Here is a 6,117-nt window from a genome sequence, read left to right as displayed (position 1 = left end):
GTAAATCAAGAATATTTGAAATACTTGCTGTGCATGTTATGGGTGCCCTCCATTAATCATTAGTCCAGTGCCTATGAAAGCTTAGTTCTAAGAGGGTCCTGCTCAGTTCTTGGGGTTAGGAAGCCCAAGGTTCAGTCCAGCAGCACTTGTCCTCTTCAAAGACACATGAAAGGGGTTGAAACATGGGACCAACAAGTGCTACAGGAAAAGTATTACAGAGATGTCTAAAACCCAATGGGTAATTTCATTATGGGACCAGAAGTGAAACCATTAGGAGCCACAAAAAAAATGGCCTGGTATGAGAAATAAGAACCATGGAATCACAGAATATTCTGAGTTGGAAGGGACACAGAAGGATCATCCAATCCAGCTCTTGAAGTAGGTGGCCCACAGGGATCAAACCCCCAACCTTGGCATTGTTAGCACCATGCTCCAGCCACCTGAGGTAAGAGGTCACATTTGTTACTGTCTCAGCACCTCACAAAATAGCATAAGGCGTTGAGTATGTGTTCCTGCAGCCCCTTGTGTGCTCAGCTTGCTAACAGGTTTAGTTTGCAATAATTCCAAACTGCTCAGTAATTGTGTTCCACCTGCAGTCTGCAGTGAATTCTGTAAGCCCTGCCCTGTGAGCATTTGTGTGTACGGTGTGTCTGCTGGCCTTCAGCTGTTGTGGCCATGTAGCACATACCCATTGTGATGAGGAATCAGGTGTAGGTTTGGTCTGGCCAGATTTGATTTCAAGCACTCCTTCAAAAGCCCAGCTACACATAAAACAAGGAGCAATGCATCTTCAGCTCTGCCCCTCTGGACCCACAGGCAACAAGCACACGCTGGCTGGAAGCTATGGTAAAAGTCTGATTGAGAAATAGGTCTTCTGCACTGACTACCTCTTTTTTTATGTGTTGTAATCAAAATCCCCCTGCAGCTCTTTTTAGGCTGTTAAAAGAACTTGGTGGCTGTGCTTAGAGGAAAGAGGGCTTGGCACTCCTCTACTTAGTAATGCTCTGAGGCCAGACCAGGTGTCGGAGCTGCTCTTCTGTGTGGCAAACTGGCAATGTGACTTCTGTCGATTTATTGACTTATAAGTGAATATTGAAATGAGTGAGAAACAGCTATTCTGAAGGAGACATTTGCTGTTTCTTTTGATGAGGTGTATGAAACCAGATGGACAAGCTTTAAAGAGGCCCTCAGTAAAGCAGACCCTTCCAGCTAATTATGGCACATGCTAATATAAATGGGAGTTATTTCAGTGTCTGTTCTTTCCAGGAATCTCTAAGATGCCTGAAATAGTGATGAAATAAGTAAGAAAAGTTAATAAAATGACAGCCTGCTTGCTTGAGTCAATATGCTTAAGAAGTATTGGGTTTCATCAGTCTTCTCAAGGGAGTGATAGAAAAAGCAAGGAAGGATGCTACTGAAAATGTTGCATAGTTTAATCTGGAATTATTTTTCTTTTTGTCAGCTATAGAATGTCTGAGCACTCTAACTAGCAATTACTTGTATAATACCTTGGATCAAATTCTAAACTGGATGCAGAGAAGGGATGCTTTTGAAGGCAGGATATGAATTGCTGTACTTGAGACTTGGAGAAACGGATTAGCATCTTATCTAGGATTGTATAAATGGCCATGATCCCATGAATGTAAGCAGCTTAGAACATCTTTGCACATAAGTGATGGGAGATTTCCTCCAGTGCTTAATGCTGGTAATGTTACCACATGGGGAAGATAATGGAAGACTCACATAAACCTTTTTACATCTCCAGCCTATACAGCAATCTAGGGTTTTGTGGCTCCTGATTCCAGAAAGCAGTCACTGTTCCTGGGTGTGAATTTTGTGCAGTGACTACCTGTAGCTGTTGCAGCATGAAACTTGTCATAACCTGCAGGCCTACCTGAGGACAAAACTGTTGGACAGAGAGGCTGCTCAGTTCTCTTGTGTGGTGATGTGATGTTGACACACACTCAGTGATCCAAGCTAGAGCTCCACAATGCCTGGATGCAAGTCACTCTTTAATTAAATCTTCACATTAAAAATATATTTTCCTTTAAATTTGCACTTTTTGAAGTGTTTGAAAGATTTCTCTTTTGTCTCCTTGGGACTGTCATTGAGACAATGTGCATGTATGGCATTTTATAAGCCTTGGTGCTGGGAAGTGCTGGTACCAGAACTGGTGGATGTGCAGGCAAACTTCAGAGTCCAGCCAAAGCTGGGCCTTTAGCCAGGCCATAAACCACCTGCTTTCTCTGCAAAAACAGGGATATCATTCAAGTGCCCAGAAAATAAGTAAAAAGTGTGTTAGGTAAAATTAATATTTCAGCCCTGCCAGGAATTTAAATCTACTCCACCTAAGTATCTAATGCTGGATCTCATTTTATGTAGTTGAAATCAGTGAGACTTTATTAATTATTTTGATGGAAAAGCTGTTTTTTCTCTAAGTTTTCATCTCTATGTGCCAAATTGCTATTTGGTAGTGATGTCTTAAATACAAATTAGTGAAGCTTCAAAAGTAGGACTTTATGATGGAAATTCTAACGCAGCCTTAATTACAGTTCCCTGGTTCTGCAAAGGGTGCCGGGAAAATGCTCTTGTCTAATTTGATTAGATTCAGTTATCCTGTGTTTGGGAGATGACAACCCTGGCATCCCAGAATGACTGGGCAACAGGCATTTTCTATGGCTTCTGAGGTAACAGTGTAGCTGGGCTTCAAAATCTGTAACCACTGTAAAAAGAAGAAATCCTCTCCACCTTTAGCCCGCACCAGCTCCTTTAAAAATCAGCCTGAGATTCATTATCAGCTTACAAAAACAGAGCAGTTTTCCAACATGGATGTGGCTTGCCCGACAGCTATGGTGCCAGAGGACTCTCACTGAGTCCTGCTTGCTGTAGTGTCATGGTCAGCACTTGTAGCCATCCCTTTGCTTAAAACTGCCTAAAAATCAAAAACATTCTGCTATTTCTTCTTGCTATTCCACTGTGACCTATTTCTTTACCTTTCCCCAGCTTTATAATGTTGGTTCTTCTGTCAAGCCTTTGGGTAAACGCTTGGGTAAACCCCTTATTCTGTACTACTGCTCCCCAAGTGGGTTTAGCAGCTCTGCTCCTGGTTTTGCATTCTGTAAATCACAGGATCCCAAAACATTTAGTGCCCAGAGGTATCTAGGAGAGAGAAAAATGAGCCATGGGAAAATGAGGCTTCATGTTATTTAAAAGACAAGGTGTCTGCAGCTTTTTCAGGCCTCATTTGGGAAGGCACCTATGTATATGCTTCATTTCAGGAGCACCTTCATTGCTTTCACTTGCAGGCCTGCAGTTACACTCATGATGAAGTATTTTCCTGAGTTAGTGGTGCTTTGGCCTCTCATCTGAAGGGCACTACAACCTTCTGTAGAGGATCCCTGTGTCTGGGGGCATTCTGCTAGGCATGTATGCACTGGTGTTTGGATTCATGTTTGTTTGCATCTCAGTGGTGTAATGGGCAGTGTACTGCAGTATGAACATCAGGAACAGGATGCTGCATTGCCAGGCATCCGTGAAACTCTCTGGAATTAAAAGTCGTAAGTTTAGTGTGAGCATTAAAATAATGATGTTAATAATTTTTTTTCTGAAAAAAAAATTAAATTTTCTCAGTTTACAGAGAAAAAAGAGGATTGTGCTTTGTGGCGTTTAATTCATTGAGCTCTTTGGCAAGATAGATAATAAATCATTTAAATTAGGAGTTGTGGGAGCTGATTACTGCCAGATATTCCTGTGTTCTGTGCCTCCAGCAGCATGGCAGCAATACTGGTACAGGCAGTGAGTTCTGCAGACATTTACTAATCAAAGTAAATAGCAGAAGACAATCCAAATGAAAAGAAGATGAAAAAAATTACCCTGCACACAATTTCCATCTCCTCTAGTTGCAAGTACTCGACCAGACTGGGTTATAGCTGTGACTTGTTTGTGATTCAATGTCTGAGGATGTTGAAGACAATTTATCTACTTAGATATTGGTGACTAGAAACCTCACTTGGCTGGGTCTGTGACTGCCAAGGCCATCCTCTTTGTTCTATAGGACATTTTTCTATGAATCATTCAGAGATTTTGCATGTTTGCCCCAGATTTTCAAAATCTGGCAATCCTGGACATATGCCTTTATTCTCTGCATATGTGTGAGCATGTATGATGAGCGTGCATCTCACCCAAGAAGCATTGCATGTTCTGCAGTTTGAAAGGCGAGTTTTAAAAGAAAAATGAAGTGAAAAAGAGGAAGAAGAGCACTTTTATAAAGGTCAGCACCTGAATTATTGTTTTAAAGTTGTTCTACTTAGTTGTGCCCTCCAAAATTACAAGTCCACAAGTGGGGTGGTTTTGGTAGCTTGGATAGAAGTCACCTTGAATTATCCCATAAGCTTTAATCATGTCTTAACTCTTTTGTCCCATAGTCTTCAGTAAAATAGAAATGTGTGCATGGGGATTATTCATTGGAGTGAACAAAAAAAAAATGAAGGACTGAGCCTTTGAATTAAGTCTAAAAGTTAATGTTTCAAGATGAACTTTCTAAACATGAAATGAGAGCTGGGCTGCTCTGTAAACAAATACACTTAGAGGAGTGTAAAGATAAATCAGCTTCCCTAGTCACTTTTGCATTTCTGTGAACCATAGAGTACAGAGAAAAGAGGAGGAGGCCAGAAGGCTGCTGCTTGTTGTGGAATGTGTAACATCCATTAAGTGCCTAATTTGCAAAAAGGAGTTGCCTTTGGAAATTGCTAGTCATGACTGTCCTGCCGTCAATGTCCTCCTTCACGCTGTTCATGCCGTGGGTGGTAATGTGAAGACTGACTAGTGCAGGCTTGCCTTTAGCTGACCACCTGCTCCTGTGCTGATATCCAGCTGGGAGACTGGCACGGCTGCAGCTGTGGGGAAGCCAGAGCTCCATCAAGTGTGAATGTGCTTGGGTTTACTTCATCGCAGTTAGGGTCTGTTCCTAAATGGGCTTCTGAATTAAATTCAAATCACCACCAAGGCAATGGTGAAGCCACTCACTGGCTTTCTGCACTTATTATCATTTTGCTTCAGCAGCTGCCTTTGTACTTTAGGTAACACCATCTTCCAAGGTGACGTTAGCTGCGTTGTCATAGCACCAAATCTAAGTGTTAGACATAACTGAGTCAAGTGTGCAAAACTGAACATGTATTTTTATTGAGAAAAACAATTGTTGCTAAATAACTATCTCACAAGGAAAATGTAATTATAAATATTCTTTTCCAGCTCCTGCTCTAATTGAATGAACAGGATTCTTCTGTACTGCTTTGCAGACACGAGCTGTTATTGAATTACTGCATTAACTTGGGATAGCTGTTTTACCTTTGCCCCACTCAGCAAAAGGGCTTTCAGACTTTTGAACTACAAAGTCTCAATTATATATTGAATATCTCAACAGGACAAGGGGGGATGGTTTTAAACTAAAAGAGGGTAGATCTAGGCTAGATAAAAGGAAGAAATTTTTTTGTGGTGAGGATGGTGAGACAGTGGAACAATTTGCCCCAAGAAATGGTTGATGCTCCTTCCCTGTTCATGTTCAGGTTGGATGGAGCTCTGAGCAACCTGACCTAGTTGAAATGTCCCTGCTTCTTTCAGGGGTTTGGACTAGATAACCTATCTGACCCAAATTATTCCATTATTATCTTTGTCCTTATAACTAGAATGGTGTTCATGAAAGAATTTGAGATTGATGGTATTTTAACTATATTCATTTTACCTTGTCTCGTTGATGCAGTACCTGCCAACCAAAATTGAACAGGGCTGGGAAGAAGCTTTCTTTTTAACAAGCATTCATTAATTCTTGCATAGAAAAAGGTTCATAAATTCTCTTTACATGGCAGTGTCATCAGAAGATTCCTCCACACGCTTCTAAGAGTTCAAGTTTGGGCTGAAAAGGTCAAACAACAGCTCCTTGAACAGACAAACTTTCCAGGCTATTCTTTTTATTATGTGTTGGTTGGCTTTTGGCATTTTTAGTTGCTGTGGCATCTACCACAAATAATAGGAAAAAAAGGAATAGCTGGAGAAATGCATTGCTTGGCTGAGCAAGTTCTTGGGGCTCAGGGCCTGGAAAGCACAGGTCTGTCAAGTCTC

The 6,117-nt window shown here is 41.3% G+C and overlaps 1 protein-coding gene across 1 annotated transcript in view; it reads right to left on the bottom strand.

Moving 5' to 3' along the window:
- The window catches only part of BTD (biotinidase), a 45,484-nt gene that overhangs the window by 36,069 nt on the left and 3,298 nt on the right, over positions 1-6,117 (bottom strand). The window lies entirely within an intron of this gene.

This window comes from Motacilla alba, chromosome 2, assembly GCF_015832195.1.
Source record: "Motacilla alba alba isolate MOTALB_02 chromosome 2, Motacilla_alba_V1.0_pri, whole genome shotgun sequence".
Classification (NCBI taxonomy): domain Eukaryota; kingdom Metazoa; phylum Chordata; class Aves; order Passeriformes; family Motacillidae; genus Motacilla; species Motacilla alba.
This window is presented reverse-complemented; position numbering and strand designations above follow the sequence as displayed.